The 22500-nt window shown below is 41.3% G+C and overlaps 2 long non-coding RNA genes across 2 annotated transcripts in view; one reads left to right on the forward strand and one right to left on the reverse strand.

The window, feature by feature from the left end:
• LOC138963858 (uncharacterized) overlaps window positions 1-6158 on the forward strand; it is a 110138-nt gene extending 103980 nt beyond the window's left edge. Inside the window, exons 2-3 of the long non-coding RNA XR_011454942.1 lie at window positions 1251-1335; window positions 4377-6158. This is a non-coding gene — a long non-coding RNA (uncharacterized lncRNA). The remainder of the gene's footprint in view (window positions 1-1250; window positions 1336-4376) is intronic.
• The window catches only part of LOC138963859 (uncharacterized), a 118293-nt gene that overhangs the window by 92937 nt on the left and 2856 nt on the right, over window positions 1-22500 (reverse strand). The window lies entirely within an intron of this gene.

Here is a 22500-nt window from a genome sequence, read left to right on the forward strand (position 1 = left end):
ACGCATACACAGGATAAAGACCCATGTTTCACAGCGAGAGTCTCAGGACCTGGAAATAGGAATACTTTCTTTCTTTCTTTATTTGGTGTTTAACGTCGTTTTCAACCGTTCAAGGTTATATCGCGACGGAATAGGAATACACGCATGCAGGAAAAAAGGGAGGAAATTTGTAGCGCCGTGCTGTATGGTATGGCAGCTCACTTTCCCCGGGAGAAACCAACCCGAATAGACAAATTCCGAAAATAACTCCGTCGGGTTGGTATGGGTTGTTGTGGAAGAATGAATACCAAGACTGCCAAAACCTCTGGAAATCATCATAGGGGCCAGTCACTAGCGAGGGGTGTGTCCAAAACATGTGTTCCTGTATGTATTGGGCGATTTATATAGCGCTTGACGTTCTCTGAGCGCTTTTCATATTAATTTCTGCCGTGTGAGATGGAATTTTTTACTCAATATATCACGCATTCACATCGGCCAGTAAATCTCAAGCCAATTAAGGCGAATATTTACTTTTCACGGCCTATTATTCCAAGTCACACGGGTATTTGGTGGACATATGTATCTATGCCTATACAATTTTGCCAGGAAAGACCCTTTTGTCAATCGTGGGAACTTTAACGTGCACACCCCAATGTAGTGTACACGAAGGGACCTCGGTTTTTCGTCTCATCCGAAAGACTAGCACTTGAACCCACCACCTAGGTTAGGAAAGGGGGGAGAAAATTGCTAACGCCCTGACCCAGGGTCGAACTCGCAACCTCTCGCTTCCGAGGCAAGTGCGTTTACCACTCGGCCACCCAGTCCTTGTGTTTCCGACACAACCCTCGCTAGTGACTGGCCCCTCCAATATTTTCCAGAGGTTTTGACAATCTTGGTATTCACTCTTCCACAACCCAGACGAACCAAATGGAGTTATTTCCGAAAATTGTCGATTACCACGGGGGTAACCTCAAAGGACTATCTTCTTCTTCTTCTGCGTTCGTTGGCTGAAACTCCCACGTACATTTGCATTTTTGCACAAGTGGATGGTTTCGTGTATGATCGTCTTTACTCCGCCATTTAGGTAGCCATACGCCCTTTTGGAGGAAGCATGCTGGGTATTTTTGTGTTTCTATAACCCACCTAACTCTGACAAGGACCACGACCTTCCGCTTTGGAGGCCGGCGTCTTACCACCAAGCCATTTCGCCCGTTAAAGGACTATCAAATAAGTTATCCTTGTCCTTATCCTTGTCGTTGTGTTTGTTGCAGGAGATCAAGTACAACCTGAACCCCAACAGACCCAGGATACACAGTCGGTCCATCTCGCAGTCCTCTACAGACAGCTACAGCTCTGGTGAGTTACACGTCCTCATTTTAGTCTCTCTGTCTTACTCCTTTACCTTTCTGTACTTTTCTAGTCTCCTGCAGTCACCTCTGCCATCCTCCCCCCCATACACACACACACACACACACACACACACACTCACTGATACATCACACACACAAACACACCTTCTACATCTCATACACAAACACACACACAAAACCATCTCTCTCTCTCTCTCTCTCTCTCTCTCTCTCTCTCTCTCTCTCTCTCTCTCTCTCTCTCTCTCTCTCTCTCTCTCTCTCTCTCCATCCTTGAGTAATAAAGTTCGTTCGTTCGTTCGTTCTCTCTCTCTCTCTCTCTCTCTCTCTCTCTCTCTCTCTCTCTCTCTCTCTCTCTCTCTCTCTCTCTCTCTTTTATGTTGCGTGTGTGTGTATTGTAAATCTATGATACAAATGTTGGTATGTCGTTATTAAATGGAAAAAAATATGGACATTTGTGAGAATTATGGACACATGTATGTGACTGTGATCTGTTAAGTTGTTAATTTTGTTCGGACACCACTGGAGTGTTCTGTGTGTGTGTGTGTGTGTGTGTGGAAGAACGAAACGAAAGTAGACTGCTCAGCATGTGTATCTTATAGTCCCTCGTGTAAAGGGAAGCAACCCATTATAGTTGTGCAGTGCTTCAGGAAGTAGTGATTACTTCCCCTGTCTTAAATTGTCTCGCCTCAAATTCTGGGCAGCTTGATTGTACAATGTGTACATGTTTTAAAGAATATGATGATCATAAATATTGACTGAAGTATATGAATAATGTAAATATCTCGTCATACTTTATTGTAGCTTTCTAACCCCCCCCCCCCCCCCCCCCCCCCCTCCCTTACCACCACACCCCAATGTTGTGTAACTGTAGCCAGATATAAATCTATTTCCTATTGATTTCTTCTTCTTTTTACTAAATTTTAGAACTCATGTCCTGGATAGCGTAAGATAGCCGGAGGACAAAATAGTCAGTCGGTCAGACAAACCATTACTGCATTGGATGATTCCTGGTCCTTAATTTTGCTTCAATGTGGATTATTATTTTCCTATCTCTCTCTCTCTCTTTCTCTCTCAGACTGCTTTACAAGTAAGACGTCTACATGTGTGTTATACTGTGCTTCACCTTTTCACACGTGTGTAATATATTATACCAGTTCGTTCTGTGTTTAGCGACACATTCTTAGTCGGTTGTTGCTGCTTTTTGTGATTGTTCCGCAGGAAGTCCGAGTGTTTATTTTGTTTAAGATTTGTTAGTTAATGGCAGCGGTTATGCTGAGTTACTGTGCTTTCACAAAATGTTCTGTTAAAAGGTTTCTTTGTGAGCCTTTCAAAATGTTGACCAGCTTTATGTTTCATGGCCGTCTTTTGTTTGTCTAATGCTTTGATAAAGCTTCGCAACAAATGCAGCATGATGAAAAGTTATTAAACAGGAGGAAAACCCTTGTAATTAACATTGTGTTGTTATATTAACTTGCTGCACAGTACCTTCCTTTTGTATTTGTTCCATGTTTTATTTTCTCTTTCTTCTTTTTTCTTGCTTTAAAAAATATATATTTTTAAGAAAAATGAAATTGAAAATCCTTTGTTGTGAAAAGGACTAGAAGAACCACACAGCTTTTGATTTTTCACATCTTTATATTGTGTTCTGTCTTGCATGAGTATATTCTGATTAGGCCAACAAAAAAAAATTGTCTGTTTCTGGTCACCCGACCGACCCTAAATTTCGGCGCCGACCCTAAACTTTTTTTTTCCAAACTCAAAATTTTTAAAAAATTTTTTGGTGGTAAAGGGCAGGGTGAGAAAATGAACAACAAAAACGTGTGAAAACGAAAGTCCGCTGACGATTTGTAAATGTGTTGAGTGTCTTGTCTCTATGTATAGTGAATCCAGTCTCTTTGCGCGATTTTTAAAGTTAGTTTTATTGGTCTACATTTGGGGTAAAAAAAAATTTAAAAATAAAAAATCCCAACCTACCGACCCTATTTTTTTTAGCCATGTTACCAGAAACAGACAATTTTTTTTTTTTTTTGCCTTATCATGACAAACTTTGTCATATGTCCACAGAGAACTCACAGAGAGAAAAAAACATTAACGGCAGTTGCAAGGGTCAAGAAAACAACAGCATTTACTGATTTAGTGAAGAAGGAATAAATTGTCACAAATGCTCCCATCACAACACACTCCCCCCTCCTCCTCCCAACCCCCATTCCCCAGGTCCCTCCCCCCCCCCCCCCCTCATACCATTCCCCCTCCCTCTCCCTCTCCCTATGCACTCATTCACTGAAAGTTCTCTTTTTTTTCAACAAGCATGTGAATTTAGTGTGTGCACAAGTTACATTTTTCTACAGCAGCATGGTAAAAAAAAATTTAAAAAAAAAGCACAAGAAAACAAAACATAACAATAACGAGAAGCACATAGTTGGTATAGTCAACAATGTTTTCGTGAGTAACCTGTATGTGTCACATTATTCTTGAGTCACACTTGCACAGTCAAGTTGTCCTACTGTTATGAAAATGTATGGTTAAATAGAAACGCAGTATTGAAGATGCATTCACTTATTATTAATATTACACTACAAACAGCTACACTGTTTTTGGTTCAATACAGCAATGGTGTGTGTGTGTGCGTGTGCGCGCACATACTTTTTTTTGTGTTTTTTTTGTTTTTGCGTGTGTGTGTGTGAATTAGAGAGAGCTTGTGTGTGTGTGTGTTTACAATATATACAGATTTACAATATACTCTACTGTACAAACATTGATAAATTATGAATACTTCTATTTAAACATTTTACCACACACAGATCTGGATGATGAATTAATATTAGAACAAATCAATTTAGATGGTGGAATCATAATTATGAACTGCTATAATGAAAAGTTTGTTCTTCTTTAGTCTTTTGCTTATAAAATGAAGAGTTATTGTGATTATCTTTGCTGATTTTGTTTCTGCTTCATTTTCTTTGTTGCCCATATTTGTTTTGTGAAGAGTACATCATTAGCTTTATGTATGCTATTTGTTACCTTTAGGCGATGAAGAAAATCCACGCACACAAGCTACCGGTACGTCAGTTTCTGCATGTAGTTTTGCCTTCAAAGGCCACGTGTGCTTCCATTTTTGGAAACACTTTTTTTTTCAACTAACACTTGATGTTTGTAATTGTAGTGAGTCAGAACTTAATTTCATGTGTGTTTTTTCTCTCTCCTTGTCCGTTTGACAGATCAGATGCTTCATTTTATTATCAGCAGCTGCCATCCCACATTACAAATAAAAAGTGACATCTGTACAAATATTCTGTTACTTTGCAAGACAGTACAAAAAAATACCAAAAAAAAGGACCAACAAAAGGCGAAGCCTTCAAGGCTCACGTAAGAAATCGACAAACAGTAACACAAACTCAATCACTCCGTCACACATACACACACACAGTAAGCATAGGTGACACTGTGCAAGAGTGCGAGACACTATATCTAGATCTGTCTGTCTGTAGCCTACTTACGGGGACACGACTGCCAGATGGACAGATCGACACTGCGCTTTCGACAGCGCTTCCTCGCGCAGACACTGGAAACACGCTGTGCAGATTAACCTGTAGGAAATCTCCTTTGGTATCTTCTTTTTCTATTTTTCTGGTGCTACGAAACCGAACAATGTGAAATCGTCTTCTCCGAATCGGCGAACTGCAGCTCTGTGATAACTGTATCTATACCACAATCCTTCACGCGATCTGACTTAACCTTGACCCCTGACCTGGTCTACATACCCCGCACGACAAAAACCAGTCAGCTGTTTTTACCCCCCCAAAAGCCCCCCACCACCCGTTTTCTTTGGATACACACTTTAACTACATAGGTGCCGACAAAATGTTGATCATTGCTTCAATACTTTGAAGCTGTTGCTTGAATAATAACCAGGTAAAATTAGTATTTCGGTGTTCAGTCAAATGTTAAAGTTTCTACCACAGACATACATACATACGCACGCACGCACGCACGCACAGACAGACAAAAGTTAGCATCGCATAGGCTACACTTACGTGAGCCAAAAACCCAATGTATTCAAAATAATTACCGTACAACAGCACTTTTCCTTCATCATTTTATATTTTCAATGTTGTTGAATAATGAGCCTAGTTTTAGGTTTAAACTCTCTGTAAATCTGTGGATTTTTCAAAAAGTTGTTGGTTTGAACTTGCAGAGAGAAACAGACACCTTAGGATACTAAGAGAAGTTTTCTCAGGTAGAGATTACAGTAACTTTTGTGGTTCCTGAAATTAATTTTGTTATCATTCTTGTTTTGCTGTTCATTTTTCTCGTTTTAATGTTGTCATTTTTGAATTCTTTATTTTTATTACCATCTTCTTTAAAGTTGCTCTGTTCAAATTCCGTTTCAATTTTTTGTTTTTTTTGTTGTGAATGTTAATTGAACCGTGACATACCAACACAGAGTGGGGTGGCTTTTACATTCACATGTGTGTGTGTGTGCGAGAATGAGAGAGAGATTTGAGACCACGTACAATGCACACAAAATGAATAACATACACATGTTACAATTTTGTGGAAACTTCGTATTTGAAACATTTGATTTCACAATTAGTTGTTGGATCTTTAGGTAGGATGACTGAAATATGCGCAAGTTTAAGTTTAACAACCAATGTTTTGTTAGACTTAGAGACAGGTATTGACAGAAAGAGCACACGTATTGAGGGAGACAATCGTCAATCTCAGGGTGGAAACGGACCTGGCGTTGAAGGAGTTATCTCCCCTACTGTGATCTTACATTTCCACTTCCAGCCCTGCTCTCTCTCTCTCTCTCTCTCTCTCTCTCTCTCTCTCTCTCTCTCTCTCTCTCTCTCTTTCTCTCTCTCACACACACACACACACACACACACACACACACACACACACACACACACACTATTTTAGTGCATGAACCAACTGTAACAGAAGTATTTAAGTCTTGTGTGAAGTGTTACAGATATTGTTTAATATAGTTGGCTTTGATTAATTATAAACAACACCTGTCAGGTTTTATGGTATCTGGTTTAACCCAGTAGATATATAGCAGTAAATTAAAATAACAAGAATGGACCTAATAGAGCAACTGCATTCTACCTATTCAACATAATTGACTAGTTGCGGCACAATATGCAAGGAAAATGTTAGATACGTGTGCAATTTGTATTCAACGACTTGATGCATACATTTATTTTGCTTATTATTTGTTTTGTCACAGCAGTATTGAATCTGTGGGATTTATTTTGATACTTAATATACATACGAGGATGGCGAATTCCATAAAATTAACTCTACATGTATAAATATATGCTTCTGTTAGAACAGCCCACAAAAGTTGTTTTTTTGTTGTTGTTTTTCGCTGCTGCATGAAATAACTTGTTGGCTTCTGTTGTGGAAATCAAACACTTAAAACAGTGGTATTCTCAAAACATTAGTGCTTTTATTGTGAAAAAGATACATGTGCCTTATGAGTACAGAACATTTTCCTCTTCACTGTTCTGTAGTCTGTGGTATTCAAACTGCAAGTCAAATGCAGCAATCATTTTCACAAAGTGACAATAGACGTGTTCCTGAAATAACTCTGTCGGGAATGTTAGCGGTGTGGTAGAGTAAGAGCCCCTTTTACTCAGACAAGCTTTTTTAAACAAGGCGGATCGTCTTTATCCTGCGATCGGGATGAACAAATAACTCTGATGTGTATGATATGCAGCGTGCGTGATGTGTATGTTATGCGTCGTGCGCTCAATATTTCCGAACATCGTATATTGTGGGTGATGTCTGTAACACTTGTGGAAGTCTCAAATCACATACAGTGGAATCCGTCTCAGACCACCTCTTGAAAGCAATCACCTGCTCACAATAATCACCCCCAAATGATCCCAGATGGTATTTTCTTCAATACAATTCATCTTTCCCTGGTGACCACCTGTCTATAATGACCTGTCTAAACTTGTGGTCGGCCCTTCGTGTTGTCGTTAGACAGGTTCGACTGCATCACTTATTGCAGATAATATTGCAATATACAAAAATGTGATATATATTCCAACACTGATTGCGAGAATAAGCTTCTAATATCCCAATCTTCTTTGAAAGATGCAGACTAAACTCAGAAAAATTCAAGATTAAAACAAAAATGAAAGAAAGAAAACTTTGTGCAAAGTTATAAACAAGTCAAATTGGTAATTCCAAAACGGATACAGAAATATGTGAAAGAAGAGATAGAGGTAAGTGGTTTGTATTTCCATACAATGCAGTCCGTGTGGCTGTATATCTTTTGGGACTCTATTGAAGTGTCTGTGTTTGATGGGGTTGTTTGGTTATCAGGTTGATTTGTTTAGTGATGGAATGGGTTTGTTTTGCAATGTGATGTATTTGTTCGGCTTTAAACCTCTTCTGTTGATTTTTGCTGGTACAAAACATTTGAAACAATGTTTGAAAATGTATAGGTTAGTGGTTTTGGGGGTTCTGTTTGCTAAAAGTTTTATGTTCTGTTCAGTCTGGATCAGTTTGCATCTCTCTCTCTCTCTCTCTCTCTCTCTCTCTCTCTCTCTCTCTCTCTCTCTCTCTCTCTCTCTCTCTCTCTCTCTCTCTCTGCCACACACACACACACACACTCTCTCTCTCTCTCTCTCTCTCTCTCTCTCACACACACTCACACTCTCTCTCTCTCTCCGCCCCCCCCCCCCCCCCTCGCTTCTTCAACACACATTCCAAAGCAAGGAGGGCAAGATTAACAAAAAAAAGTAAGTTTAACCAACCGTTTCCTCTTGTAGCAATATTACCAGGGTTTCTGCTCGAACCTTTAACCGATTCTTGGCACCGAGACTAACGGCGTTATGCATTCAAAGTAGATAGATAGATAATTTATTGCCAAGTGTACAATACATGAATGAACATAAAAAATACACGAGGAAAGCAGCTTGCTGTGTGATAAAAACAAAAATAAATAGCATTCATACATCACTGGTGCATAGCATCATACATACAAGGGTAAGACAATTTGGTATCACAGTAACTAATACATACACTATACAGACATGGTGAGAACTATAAAACTCTAAAAGCTATCGGAACCCCTAGGACCCCCCCCCCCCCCCCCACCACTCCCCCCCCCTCTCCAACCCCTGTTCCCGCACTGGTAACATACATCCCTCCCCCCCCCCCCCCCCCCCCCGCCGTCCACTTAAGTACACTTAATAGCATCGCCCTTGAACGAAACGTCTAAATACAATACAATAAGAGAGACAGAGATACAGAAGAAAAGAAGCACAGAAAGAAATAAGGGTAAATAGAAAGGAGAGAGAGAGAGAGACACACACACTCACACACACACACACACACACACACACACACACACACACACACACACACACACACACACCACACACACAGGAGGGAAAGAAAAAAAATAGAAAGGGGAGACACACACACACACACACACACACACACACTGACAGACAGACACAGACACACAGGAGGGAAAGAAACAAAAATAGAAAGAAGAGATAGATTGACAGAAAGAAAGAAAAACAGAAGGAAAGAAAGTCAATAAAGGGAAGAAAAGAAAAAAATATAACCTTGAGAAGTTGCACATTTTTGCGTGAGTTTGAAGGAAAGACAATATTTAGTTGTGCTGCAGATATATTTGGGATTTTCTTTTTAAATGTGGAAGACTAATTGCCTTCACTGCTAGTTAGCTTTGTTCATCATCTTCATGTGATGGGGGTTCTTGTGGGAGAGTAGTAATACATTGTTGGCACAGGTCCGTTATGCTAGTGTGTGTGTGTGTGTGTGTGTGTGAGTCATGTCATGTCATGGGGGTTCTTTTGGGAGAGTATTTATATTATTAATACATTGCTGGCACGGGTCTGCTATGCTAGTGTGTCTGCTATGCTTGTGTGTGTGTGTGTGTGTGTGTGTGTGTGTGTGTGTGTGTGTGTGTGTGTGTGTGTGTGTGAAATACTTCATCCAGATACTAGGAGGGGTAGTTGTGTGTGTGTGTGTGTGTGTGTGGGGGGGGGGGGGGGGGTTGGCTTGAGTGTGATTTATGCTGAATTCGTTTATTGTAGCTCGTTTGTTTAATCAGTCTGCAAATCATAAGACCCGCTCTGTCTATATAAATATTATAGCTGACTGTATCTATTCATTCACCTGGGAAAAGGGCATAAATAAATGTATAAAAATCAAGGCTTAGTTCACTCACTTGGTACGAACAGACAAGCAAGCTTATGTCAACACAACACACATACCACGTACAGACAAGCTTGTCTCAAAACTACACACATAGCACGCACAGACAAGCTTATGTTAAAACTACACACCTGGCACGCACAGACAAGCTTATGTTAAAACTAAACACATAGCCCGTGCTGACAAAGCTTGTCTCAAAACGGAGACAGAACGTGAATGTGTATTTGTGGGCAGAAAAGAGAGCTTTTGAAGTTGTGTACAGAGTAATTACGAAGCAAGAAGAAAAACACACAAGAAAACCAAACACAGACCTGTTTTAAAAGAAAAACTTCCAAGCAAAGCATGTCTGGGGGCACAAAGGGATGCAAATTCTTCCGCAGGTTTTGAAGTTTTGCAGCAAACATGTCCGACCAGTGCAGTTAAGTCCTTACCAAGCTTAGTATAGAGGGAACTGAAACTGAGATTAAAAGTGTGCGTCATGCCTAAGGGTGAGTACCGATGAGCGTTAGCAGTGAACTGTGAGGGGAAACATGGAGGGGAAGGTAAAGGAGCTACTGGAGGATAAGCAAGGGTGACAGGTTGTTGTTCACCAACGCCAGGTAGAGATCAATGGAGGTACCTTGCTACTTCGTTTTTTCTGTCTATTTTCCAACACTTTTGTTCAGAGGCTTGCATGTTTCGATAATTCGCATTTTAGTGAGCGGATAATAGCTCTTTTTCAAAGGAAGTAGTTTTCCCTACAGGCATATTAATAAGGTCTCCATAAAGACTACTGAATTCCATGGCAACCCTTTCCCTCTGTCAGGCTTCACGCACCACTGTGTCACCGGGTAACCACTTGAAATTCGGCGGACACCCGTCGTTTGCACGTGTGAAATATGCGTTAGAAAGAAATGTACTGTTGAAAAAAAGTAATATAAGTGGATGTTAGGCTTTGCTGATTGTACAAGTAGTCATTATGAAAAAAAAAATCAGCATCCAAGCCGCTAAAAGGCTTAGTATTTCACTCGCAAAATAATAGCGGTCTTACTGTCTTGACACTGGAATCGATTTTGAGGGGAATACAGTGCAAAAAATGAAGGGGAGAATTCAAGTACCAGAGGGTTTCAAATTAGCTTGATCTGTTGGGGATGCCTCAAATTGAGGTAGAATCTGTGCGATGGGTTAGCTATTACCGATATCACTGGCAGAGTGGAACTGTGAGAACGAGAGAGTAGATATAGAGCTGAAAGGGAGAAGAAGCGAACGGAACGAGTGGAGAATAAATAAGGTTGACAGGTTGTTGTCTAACAAAGCTGGGAATCTGGGACGGTACCGGACATTACAGCCTATGGCACGCTCTTAAAACTTCTTCGTTGGGGTATTGTCTTGAGTTGAAGATCAAGCAAACTTAGAAGGAAAACAAATCACAACTTATAAAACAAGCAAACAACTAACAAACCAAACCCAACGCAAAAAAACACAGAACCAACTTAATAAAAGGAACGAACGGAAAACAGAATGATATGTACACTGAAAATAATCGTTTGATAGGGAGAAGGAACTATATCGACCGCTGGTCCACACTTGGATCTGTGTTTATGTGTTTGCTGGCGTGTGCAAAAGTACCAAACCTCACGTCCTGCCCCCAATCCTGAGCGTAAAGTTGTTTGGGGAGGAGGGGGGTGGTACGGGGCATGGCAAACTATATCGACAGTTAGTCCACACTTTCATCTGTGTCTTTGTGTCTGGTGGCGTGTATGCGTGGACACAAAGTACCATAGAATACGTCATATTCCTAATCCTGAGCGAGACGTCGTCTGAGGAGGAGAGTTGGTATATAGTGTGAGGGGGGGGGGGGGGGGGTGGCGGAGGGACAAAGTATATCGACAGTTAGTCCACACTTTTGTCTGTGTCTATGTGTCTGCCAGCGTGTATACGTGGACAAAAAGTACCATAGAATACGTCATATCCCTAATCCTGAGCGAAACGTTGAGTGGGGAGGATAGTTGGTATGTGTGTGAGGGGGTGGGGTGGGCGGGGGGCGGAAGGGCCAGTATATCGACCGCTGGACCACAATTCGATCTGTGCCTATGTGTTTGCTAGCGTGTGTGCGTGTGCAAAAGTACCATAGTAGACGTCTGAGTGAAGAGGAGAATGTTTGAGAGGGGGGGGGTGGGGGGGGGGCAAAGGCACAGTATATCGACCCTTGGGCCACACTTCGATCTGCATGACGCCTCAGCAGGGGGTTGATGGCATCGTTGGGATTCCACGTCCGTTCCCAGAGCCGGGAGGTCGGGACAAGCAAGCGGACATTTGGGTCGGTGTTTTTGGTCTGTACAGGAAACGTGTTTCCCCCTTTAAAGGTACAGTCAGAGACTATAGAGTATACAGACTGTGTACTCTATAGTCTCTGGTACAGTTATTCCCGCTTTAAAGGTACAGTCATTCCCGCTTTAAAGGTACAGTTAATCCCGCTTTAAAGGTACAGTTATTCCCGCTTTAAAGGTACAGTTAATCCCGCTTTAAAGGTAAAGCTAATCCCGCTTTAAAGGTACAGTTAATCCCGCTTTAAAGGTACAGTTATTCCCGCTTTAAAGGTACAGTTATTCCCGCTTTAAAGGTAAAGCTAATCCCACTTTAAAGGTACAGTTAATCCCTCTTTAAAGGTAAAGCTAATCCCGCTTTAAAGGTACAGTTATTCCCGCTTTAAAGGTACAGTTATTCCCGCTTTAAAGGTACAGTTATTCCCGCTTTAAAGGTACAGTTATTCCCGCTTTAAAGGTACAGTTATTCCCGCTTTAAAGGTACAGTTATTCCCGCTTTAAAGGTAAAGCTAATCCCGCTTTGTCCTTTGTCGCTGCCCTACACGCCACCAGGTGTGAAAGGCAGTAAGTAAGTAAGTAATCCCGCTTTAAAGGTACAGTTATTCCCGCTTTAAAGGTACAGTCATTCCCGCTTTAAAGGTACAGTTATTCCCGCTTTAAAGGAAAAGCTAATCCCGTTTTAAAAGGTACAGTTAATCCCGCTTTAAAGGTAAAGCTAATCCCGCTTTAAAGGTAAAGTTAATCCCGCTTTAAAGGTACAGTTATTCCCGCGTATACACGATCATGTGTACCGCCACAGATCTGGGCAGGATTTAGCATGGAATGAGAGACCCGTTTCCCTTGGACACATACCACATATCAAGAGTTTGAATGCATTCTGTGCACTTTGTAGGGGGGTACTGCATTCTGTGCACTGTGTGTGTGTGTGGGGGGGGGGGTATGTTTTCGTTTTTGTCTATTGTTTGCTTGTTTGTTTGGTGCTGAATTAATGAGAGCAGATTATCGTTGGTGACACGGTCAGACGTTTTCAAATAATTCCCCAAAAGCAATCCCAATGTGTACATTTAGCAGCCAGGCAGGTGATTGGTTGCGTGTGTTCAAGTGGAAATAATTATGTTATCATCCCGTTTAAAAGCTTGAACACATCTGAACATATTCGATTACTCAAGAAGGAATGTACCCTCAACCTGGTAAACAGTGATGAATCGAGTTGGGGCGATATAGAGGATAAAGGGAAGGAATTGAAAGGAAGAAAGAAGAAGAAAGTAAATTGAAGAGGCCGTTTCTCTTGTAAATCCCTCCGTGCTTCTCTCTTTTCTTTTCCTCCTCGAGTCTGGTCGATATAGAGAGGAGCAAAAAGAAAAAGAAGAAAGGAAGGAATTGGAGAAAAGAGAAAGAAGAAGAAAAGAAATTATAGAGACATTTTCTCTTTTAAATCCCTCCGAGCTTCTCACTTTTCTTTTACTCTGCGCACAACTAAGGATTGTGACCTTTTGACAACTCTCGCGTGACCAGATTATTGGCATCAAGAGTACACAAGAAGCTTGCTCGTCCTTGTACTTTTAACGTGCCGGTGTAACACGAGAAATTTACTCCCACGAGAATTTTACTCCGGAGTAAACATTTCGTACGAAAAAGTTACTCCCTTTACGAAAAAAACACTCCCCCATTCCACGAGAAAATTACTCCCCAAGACAGGTGAGTTCCGAGTAAACATTTCGTATAAAAATGTTACTCCCCTGACGATTAAATAACGAATAAATTACTTCACCCCAACACGAGCAATTTAACTTCCCATGCCAGGTGTACGAAATTTTTACTCCCTTGTCCCCTGTTAGTCTTGGTGGTGGAAGGGGTGGAAGGAGGGTAGCGCGACATTCGTTTGCGCGAGATCACTTATTGGCATTATCCCTTCGCCCGCATCCCATTTTTGCGAACGAGATTTTTACTGGAAGTAAAAAAAATGGGGAGTAAAAATTTCGTGGAGGGAGTATTTTTTTCGTGCCTTTGGGAGTTCTTTTCTCGTACGAAAAGTGTACTCGGAGTAAGAATTTCGTACGAAATATTTACTCCGGAGTAAATTTTTCGTGGAGTAAAAATTTCGTGTTACACCGGCTCTTTGCCCCACTTTCGAAAGACAAGACACAGGATCCAAATGCATGCAAAGCAAAATATTGAATGAAACATGTGCGAGATGATGATTCTACTGACTCCGGCATGACAATCATCCTACTTTTGACGGAATTCCTCCTTTTCAACCTCTCCAGGTGTTCATGTTTGTAGATGATCAGCACATTAAATTGAATTTGAAGCTGTAAGCAACACTCCTCGTGTGTTAATCATTTTTCCTTCTTCTCTTACATGAGGGTTAACTTAAGGAAAACTGATAAAATGTTCTACATTTTCTGTTATATAAGATACGGCAAACTTTATTTCCTCCTTTTTGACGATTTTCAATTCTCATGCCTGTTACTTGATTACTGAATTTTCCGTATTCGCAAAGTTAAGTCTTTTGGAATGTCTACTTCGGGCTGAATTTAGAACCGCCTTCACGACACATACCCTTTCGTGTATTCAATGATGTCAACAACAACAGTTCCGTTCACGCTTTTACATGGGACGAGAGTATCACTTCACTTAGACTCATGCAATAAATCAACAACTGACTGCTTTCGGTGCGGTTTAGAAAAAGAAAAATAATGTGTTTGTTATATACATGGGACTAGAGTATGACATTATTACGACTCATGCCAAACAGCAACAGCCTGACTGCTCCCAGCGCGGAACGGGATTTTGTGTTTGTTGAATTAATTCTGTGAGTGACAACTATACCAGTCATTACGAAATGTCCGCTCTGCACACTAAGGCCAAAAAAAAAATAGGTGTGGTTACGGTAACATATCCAAAAAAAATAGGGTAGGTAGGTAGGCAATCACTTTTTTTTTTATTTTTTACTTTTTTTTCTAATGTGTACAAATTAAACCTACTTGACAGGGAAATAAGTGTGCGACTCGGGCGCTTTCGCTTTCATTGCGTTTTTTGCACTCGGTTTTTTTGTGTGTGTTTTTTTTTTTTGACAAATGTAATAAAAAGTTATAGGATCGGCCCCTAAAAATAGGGTAGGTCGGGTTACCGTAACCACACCTATTTTTTTTTTAGGCCAAAGCAATGTGTTTCCTAGTTGGAAGATGCTTACAGTCCATTGAAACCAAAAAATTATTAGACAGATCTGTGATGGTTTTAACATTATTTTTTGAGTGGGAAGGAATGCAGTTATACGGTGCGGGTAAGGGTGGGGAGGTCCCATTGAAATGACAACACGCCGGATAGATAGATACAGCGGAACTCATTTAATTGTCATAAAAACACAGTAAAGGGTTTATCAGACACGAAGTGGATATTTGTAAAGACAAGACGAAATATCGTCCATGGAGCAGTGATTACAACATTGTTATGTATCTGTAGTTATGTCATTATTGCGTATAATCATGCAGTTGTATACAAATTCAGCAAGTTGTTGCTGTATCGGTACGTCTTGCATCGTCATCAGCTGACTCGGATTTCGAGCATTAACACGTGCATGTTCCATAAGCTGCAAGCGTAGATCATGAAATCTTGTACAACTATCCAGGAAATGGAGCTCGTCTTCAACTACGCCACACACGGTGCACTTTCTATCCTCTCTGGGTGTGTTTGTGTATCTCCCCCTTTCGATTTTTAACTCGTGAGCGCTAATACGCAATCTACACAGTGCTTTTCTGTGTTTGGGGTTAGCGTGTTTTGCTCTCAAAACACACAAGATAGGGTCCGCATAAAATGAGACAGGAGAGTTCCCAAAATGGAACTAAAGTTGGTGTCTAACATGTACCTCATATATATTGAAGTTATGCGGACCGTATCTGTTGTGTTACACGCTGTATCTCTTTGTCCGGCGTGGATCGCGACATCTCTCGCGGTGACACAAGCAAAAGCCAGCTAAGTGTTGGAACGACGCAAAAACCGCCACTGTCGAGATCAAAGAAGGAAGTAATGGTGCTGGGATTGGACCGTCGATACCTTCTGCAAATCTGTTTTAGAACTCTCTTTATTTGAAATCCCCCCCCCCCCCCCCAAAAAAAAAAAAAAAATCCCAAAAAATCTCTCTCTCTCTCTCTCTCTCTCTCTCTCTCTCTCTCTCTCTCTCTCTCTCTCTCTCTCTCTCTCTCTCTCTCTCTGTAAATCAGATCACTATATACTTTATTACCCTCGTTAAATAAAGCATTGTTATTGTCTTTCTCACCCTCTCTCTCTCTCTCTCTCTCACGCCATCCCCCCCCCTCTCTCTCTCTCTCTCTCCCTCTCTCTCTCTCTCTCTCTCTCTCTCTCTCTCTCTCTCTCTCTCTCTCTCGTGATGGTATTCAGTGGGCGCTACATTTTGATGCCAAGAAGGAGAAAGAAAACAAGAAATAGACGCATATTTAAGGATGCGTTCCTTGCTGTGTCAGCCGAAATGTAAACCTGAACACGGATATCTGGCTCTGTGGTTGTGACACAATAATAAGAAGCCTGCAAAGTACTAGACAGCACACAACCCGTCACTGTCAAGATCAAAGAGGCAAGTAATGGTGAAATAGATTGGATCCTTGATGCCTTCTCCTCCTCTATATATACCAACTCTCTGTAATATTTGAAATCTTTTTATTTTATCTTTACACCCCCGGTATAGGGGTGTGTATAGGTTTCGCTCGATGTGTTTGTTTGGGTGTTTGTTTGGGTGTTTGTGTGTTTGTGTTCGCATATAGATCTCAAGAATGAACGGACCGATCGTCACCAAACTTGGTGAACAGGTTCTATACATTCCTGAGACGGTCCTTACAAAAATTGGGACCAGTCAAACACACGGTTAGGGAGTTATTGGTGGATTAAAATTATACAAGGACTTATACAGGGACATCTTCATGGTCAAAGGGAAATAACCATTCTCACTCAGTCCTCAGTCACTGCCACCAACTGAGAAGGTTATTTCCCTTTGACGGGGGTGTTTTTCCTACCTCGTAGGAATTTCTTGTTTACTTTCATGTTTGCTGGAATTCAATGAGGGGCTACATTTTGATGGCAAGAAGAAGAAAGAAAAGAAAAGAAGAAAAAAATAAACATCAGGCTCGGGAATTGTCCGCCGAAAGGCAAATTTCCGCCGACTTTTTTTTTCCGCCGAAAAAGCAAAAGTGTCTGCAAAAATAATTTAATTGGGGGAGGCAAAAATGGTTCTGAAAACTGAATTTAATGGCAAACTTGGAGCTCAGATGACACCAAATTGCTCAATTTGGGTTCTTTGGAGATGCTAGGCGCATCGCGCTGTCGACTTTGATATAACTTACACATTTTCAGCCTTTTTTACTTTTTTCAATTTTCATGCCTGAAACATTTAAGGATGTGTTCCTGGCCGTGTTTGCCATAATCATGATAATAGGATAATGCAAACCTTAACAGGGATAGCGGCCTCTGTGACTGAGACACAATACGAAAAAAACAGCGACGTTGGGGACATAATCCAAACCGTCATTGTCAAGATCAAAGACGCCTAGTAATGGCGCATGGATCAGATCATTGGTATTCTCAACAGCTCTGTTGTGGGCCGTTAATGAGAACTTGGGACATCTTAAAGAAGGACAAAAAAGGAGGAATAATAGAGATTCGGTCAACACTGACTGTTGACGACAGTAGCCGCCCTGTGACTGACTATTAGGGTTTAACGTCCTCTTAGACCAACTGGTCTATATTGGGACAGGTATTGGTAATACGCTGAAGATATGGTGTGATACTTTTGTTTGTTTGTTTGTTTGCTTAACGCCCAGTCGACCACGAAGGGCCATATCAGGGCGGTGCTGCTTTGACATATAACGTGCGCCACACACAAGACAGAAGTCGCAGCACAGGCTTCATGTCTCACCCAGTCACATTATTCTGACACCGGACCAACCAGTCCTAGCACTAACACCATAATGCCAGACGCCAGGCGGAGCAGCCACTAGATTGCCAATTTTAAAATCTGAGGTTCGAACCCACGACCTCCCGATCACTGGGCGGACGCCTTACCACTAGGCCAACCGTGCCGGTAGCCGCCCTGTGGCTATACATCGCGAGGTGGAGGTAATATCCTCTATGGAGCATCATCACATTGCTCCATCCAATCTCTCTCACCACCCACTCGACAAGGGACGTAATAACTCGGCCTCAGCCCCCAGGCATATCAAGGAAGGACGGAAGAAAATATTTTGAAGCAATAGAGACATTAATACTGTGCCCTGAACTGGAGCGAGAATATATGACTAACATTGGCTCGTGGTATATATATACGAGTCTTCGTGGTCAAGCGAGGTCAAGTCTGTGCACTGGTCGTACGGATGGTGGTTCCATTGGGCAGCATATAGACAAAGGCGCACACACACATCACACACACAACACCAACACACACACAAACACCACACACACACACACACACACACTCACACATACACACACACACAACACACACACACACACACACACACACACACACACACACACACACGTACACAACACACACACACACACAACACACACACACACATCCCCAGGCAGAAATCAAATGTCTCCGGGCACCTTTGGGCATTTTTAGGGCATCGGGTACGGGGTATCAAGGAACAATGCAGTAGACAGGACAAAGAGATTTAGACAAGAAGCTGCAAGATGAGTTTCCGCTTTTCTCATCAAGAGCAGCTTGTTATAGGGTTTCTCTTCACTTCCTTTCTGTTCCCTAGCTGTCCGTTTTGCTTTGGTTAGTTGCTGAGACAAGAAGACTATTAGGTTTGTTAGTCCGTTTTTGGATTTGTTTTTCTTACCCTGGCGTGTTCTTGTGAACCACTAATAAAAGCTTGCTGTCAATGTTAGTTGTGTCTGTACACAATGTATTAACATTGGTCAGTTTCTTACACGAATGAAGTTCTTATGTTAAATAAATGAATACTGGCGGTTTGTTTGTTCTCTTTATTTTTTTAATGTATTTATTTGGGGAGTTCATATCAAATCGAAGAAATACTCTCATAAGCTAAACAGCGCAGTTCTTAAATCAACACACACAAAAACAGATAAATAAAATAAATGAAAACAGTATCGATTGAAGTACTCCCCGATGAGGTCCTCGTGCTCATTAAAAGATTTTATGATCAGGGTTGATCAGCCGACATTAATGAAGTGCAAGCAGCTAAATGATCCGTCAGCTGAGGGACAGACAGACAGAGAAGGGGGAAATGGGAGGGACCAACTTTTTACAGCCTACATAACCTTAGTGTCTTCAAAAGGTCGTCATTAGCCGGAGAAGATCGATTTTGCTGGAATAAGTTTGCGGAGCAAAACAGTTACAGCGAAATGCTAATAAGCTCTAGGAAACTAAAGGTCCCCAAAACGCTCAATAAAAAAACCCAAGATGCTTCGAAACTGATATGTAACGCAATTATGTTAATTCTGTGTTCCTCATCGCAGAAACAATAAGGAAATCGTTTTGTGATTTAAAAGATGCATGCTTGAGTTAGAGTGGAAATGGGGACAGTCGGAAAAGTCTGCTATCCAATTTTACTAATGAAACGGCCCAAACAAAATATTATGTCTGTCTCTATCCTAATGTTTTCGCATAGACGAAATACAATTATGTGTGTCTCTCTCTTAATGGTTTGACACAGACACAATTATTGTCTGTGTGTCTCTCTTAAATGTTCTTTTTCATTGGTAAGCTGAACAGATCTGTAGCAGGAAAACATATATGTTTATGTTTTGCGGAAATAAACATTCGTGGATATAGGTTCTGACTGGTGCAAAGATTACCATTTGTTATGGATCGTTTATGCTGCTAGAGCGCTTTTGCCCTTTTCCGTAAGGTTTTAACGATGCGTAAAGAGAACGCTAACATGTCCTGCCAACTCCTTATGTCACTGTTCCCGTTTTTCGAATCGCTGCTCGTATTTTCTGCCCGGAAACAGCCCGAAAGGTCGTGTTTTCGGCCCAGACAGCGGACACGGAATAATGATTACTTTGCCTGAAAAGTCGCTGCCGTCCTTACAATGAACTTTTTTTCTCCGATAAAAACAGCGAGAGAGAAGGGAAACTACTCGATACAGAACTCCCAGCCAAGACCCGCTACTGATGAAGCCTATTGGCTAGAGTGGTCTCCCTTTCCGTCAGCCATTTGTCGAAAAGGGAAGAGTGGGAAGGGATGGTTTTGGGCGAAACCGATTGATTGGCAATACATAACGACAGTGTAGATAACTGTATGTCCTTTTTGCGTGTGGATTAGTGATAGATAGAGAGACAGGGGGGGGGGGGGGGGGGGGGTGTGGGTGAGGTGAGGAGAGAAAGAGATTACGAAAGTGTGTGTTTGTGGCTTAGCCTTTTCATTAATTTGAGATGGCAGAAAGTGCCAAACTGTTAAAAGAAAAAAAGGAAGATCAACAATCTAATCATACACTTATTCGATTAATATTCATTTCAACCCGAGAGAGAGAGAGAAAGAGGGGGGAGGGGAGGGGGCAGTAATGATGGACTACAAGCCCCCAAACATACAAAGAGAAATGATACAAGAATCAAACAAACAGAGATATAGAAAGAGAGAAAATTGCATTGACCTAAAGTAAACTCAAACACGCACCTCCCCCCCCCCCCCCCCTTCACTTTCACCCACATATTTGCCACTACAGTAACAATTGTAATAATGTGATCTACGAGACCAATTAGGTGATCGTGAAAGTTTTGACAAAATTACAATTGGAAATACCTTATCAACCTAATCAATGCCAGCACGCTATAATTGTCAAACAATTAATTAAGAGATTTTATCTAATGAGACATGTCGGCATAGTTCTATGAATTTATCCCCGAGTACGCTAGTACTAGGGCTCAGCAGACTTTAATTGTGTGTCTGTCTGTCTTTCTCCACTTAACAGCTTATTGCTGGGAAACTACTGGGCGCAGTTCGTTCAAAAGTTGATACACTAACTTGATAATAGGTCCGATTGATCGTATTAAAACTTCATAATGTTACCTGGGACCTAAATGCGAAATAAACCACAAAAACGACTTGGCCGTAGGAGGAGTTCACACCGGCGGGGCAACACGCAGCCATTGACCTGATAGAACAGCCGAACGCGTCACACAAAAATACGTCATGACAAAGTTACACGCAAAGCGAAAGAGACTTTGACGTCATTTACTTTTGTTCGGAATTTTCCGTCTGTTCCTAGCTTGTCAGTGAAGACATGACGTGAGTAAGCTTACCCAAAACGTCTTTGTTCTCTATTCTCATTGCAGCTGTGAAATAATCAGTCTTGTGTCTCGGTCGTGTAGGTACAGAGTTTGCTTCTGCAATCATTGTGTTCGTGTTGATGACGGCTTCATAAGACAAAATAATAAGCGAATCTATCGCGAGGAAGACGTTTATGTACACATCACCGAACCCAACCCATTTTTTGTGTGCATTTTTCTGAAGAATAAACTGCATGTGGTCGAAACATATCTGATCACAGATGAGGTCGCAGTTTGTAGGTTGAATCTATGAATCGGCCAGAGATAGATCTGCATTTCTGGTCAGAAACCAACATTCACACCACAGACATTCCAAACATTTATATTTATTGAGCGAGCCAGTCTGAAGAGTACTCGGGTCCAGCGCGAGCGTTTTTTATATTTTGTTATTGTTGTTTACTGAACCATTTCAACGCACGCGCGCGCTGAAAAGACAAAGGAGCAAGAACACAAAACAACAACAAAGAGCAACAAATACATACGATTTTTGTTGTTAAATAACACGCCAACAACAACAGCAACGACCCCCTCCCCCTCCCCCCTACCACCCGTGGGCGCCTGGGATTCATTCATCACCTGTCCAGAAATAGCGATAAATCAATATGATCTAGCTTTGGGGACAATTTCTTTTGAGTACAGGGATGTTCTTTTTCATTTATCGCATGGCATTATCACATAAAAGCATTGATTCAACAAAAAAAGACAGATGACGCGTTAAAGGCACACTAATTCCCGTGTTACCAGTTGGGATCACCATGTCAGATCTGACCACGCTTTATACATCATATACATCAAACATCCTGCCAAGTGTAAACATACCAAGAATCAAAAGTTTGACATGTTTCTGTGCCGGGTGGGATTCTTTTGCTAAATATATATTTTGCAACTGACACCAATGACCGTGTTAGATCTGGCCAGTTGGTTTTTGTTTGGTTTTTGTTTTTACATGGGATAAAAAACAATCTGTCCAAGTGTACACATACCAAGAATCAAAAGTTTGTCATTTTTCTTAGCGGGGTGGGATTATTTTACTCAATAAATTTTGCAACTGACTCCAATGACCGTTTCAGGTCTGACTAGGCAATTTACATGGAATAAAACATCCTTCCAAGTGTACACATACCAAGAATAGAAAGTTTGACATTTTTATGTGCAAAAGTTTGACATGTTTGTGTGCGGGATGGGATTATTTTGCTGAATACATTTTGCAACTGACACCAATATCAATTTGCGAAATTGACCAATTTAAAAAAACAACTCCACATAGGACCATTCCTGCTTTTGATTCTTGGAACAGCCTTCCACTGACACGGACTGAGACGTGACAC

The sequence above is a fragment of the Littorina saxatilis genome, linkage group LG4 (genome assembly GCF_037325665.1).
Source record: "Littorina saxatilis isolate snail1 linkage group LG4, US_GU_Lsax_2.0, whole genome shotgun sequence".
In the NCBI taxonomy this organism is placed as follows: Eukaryota; Metazoa; Mollusca; class Gastropoda; order Littorinimorpha; family Littorinidae; genus Littorina; species Littorina saxatilis.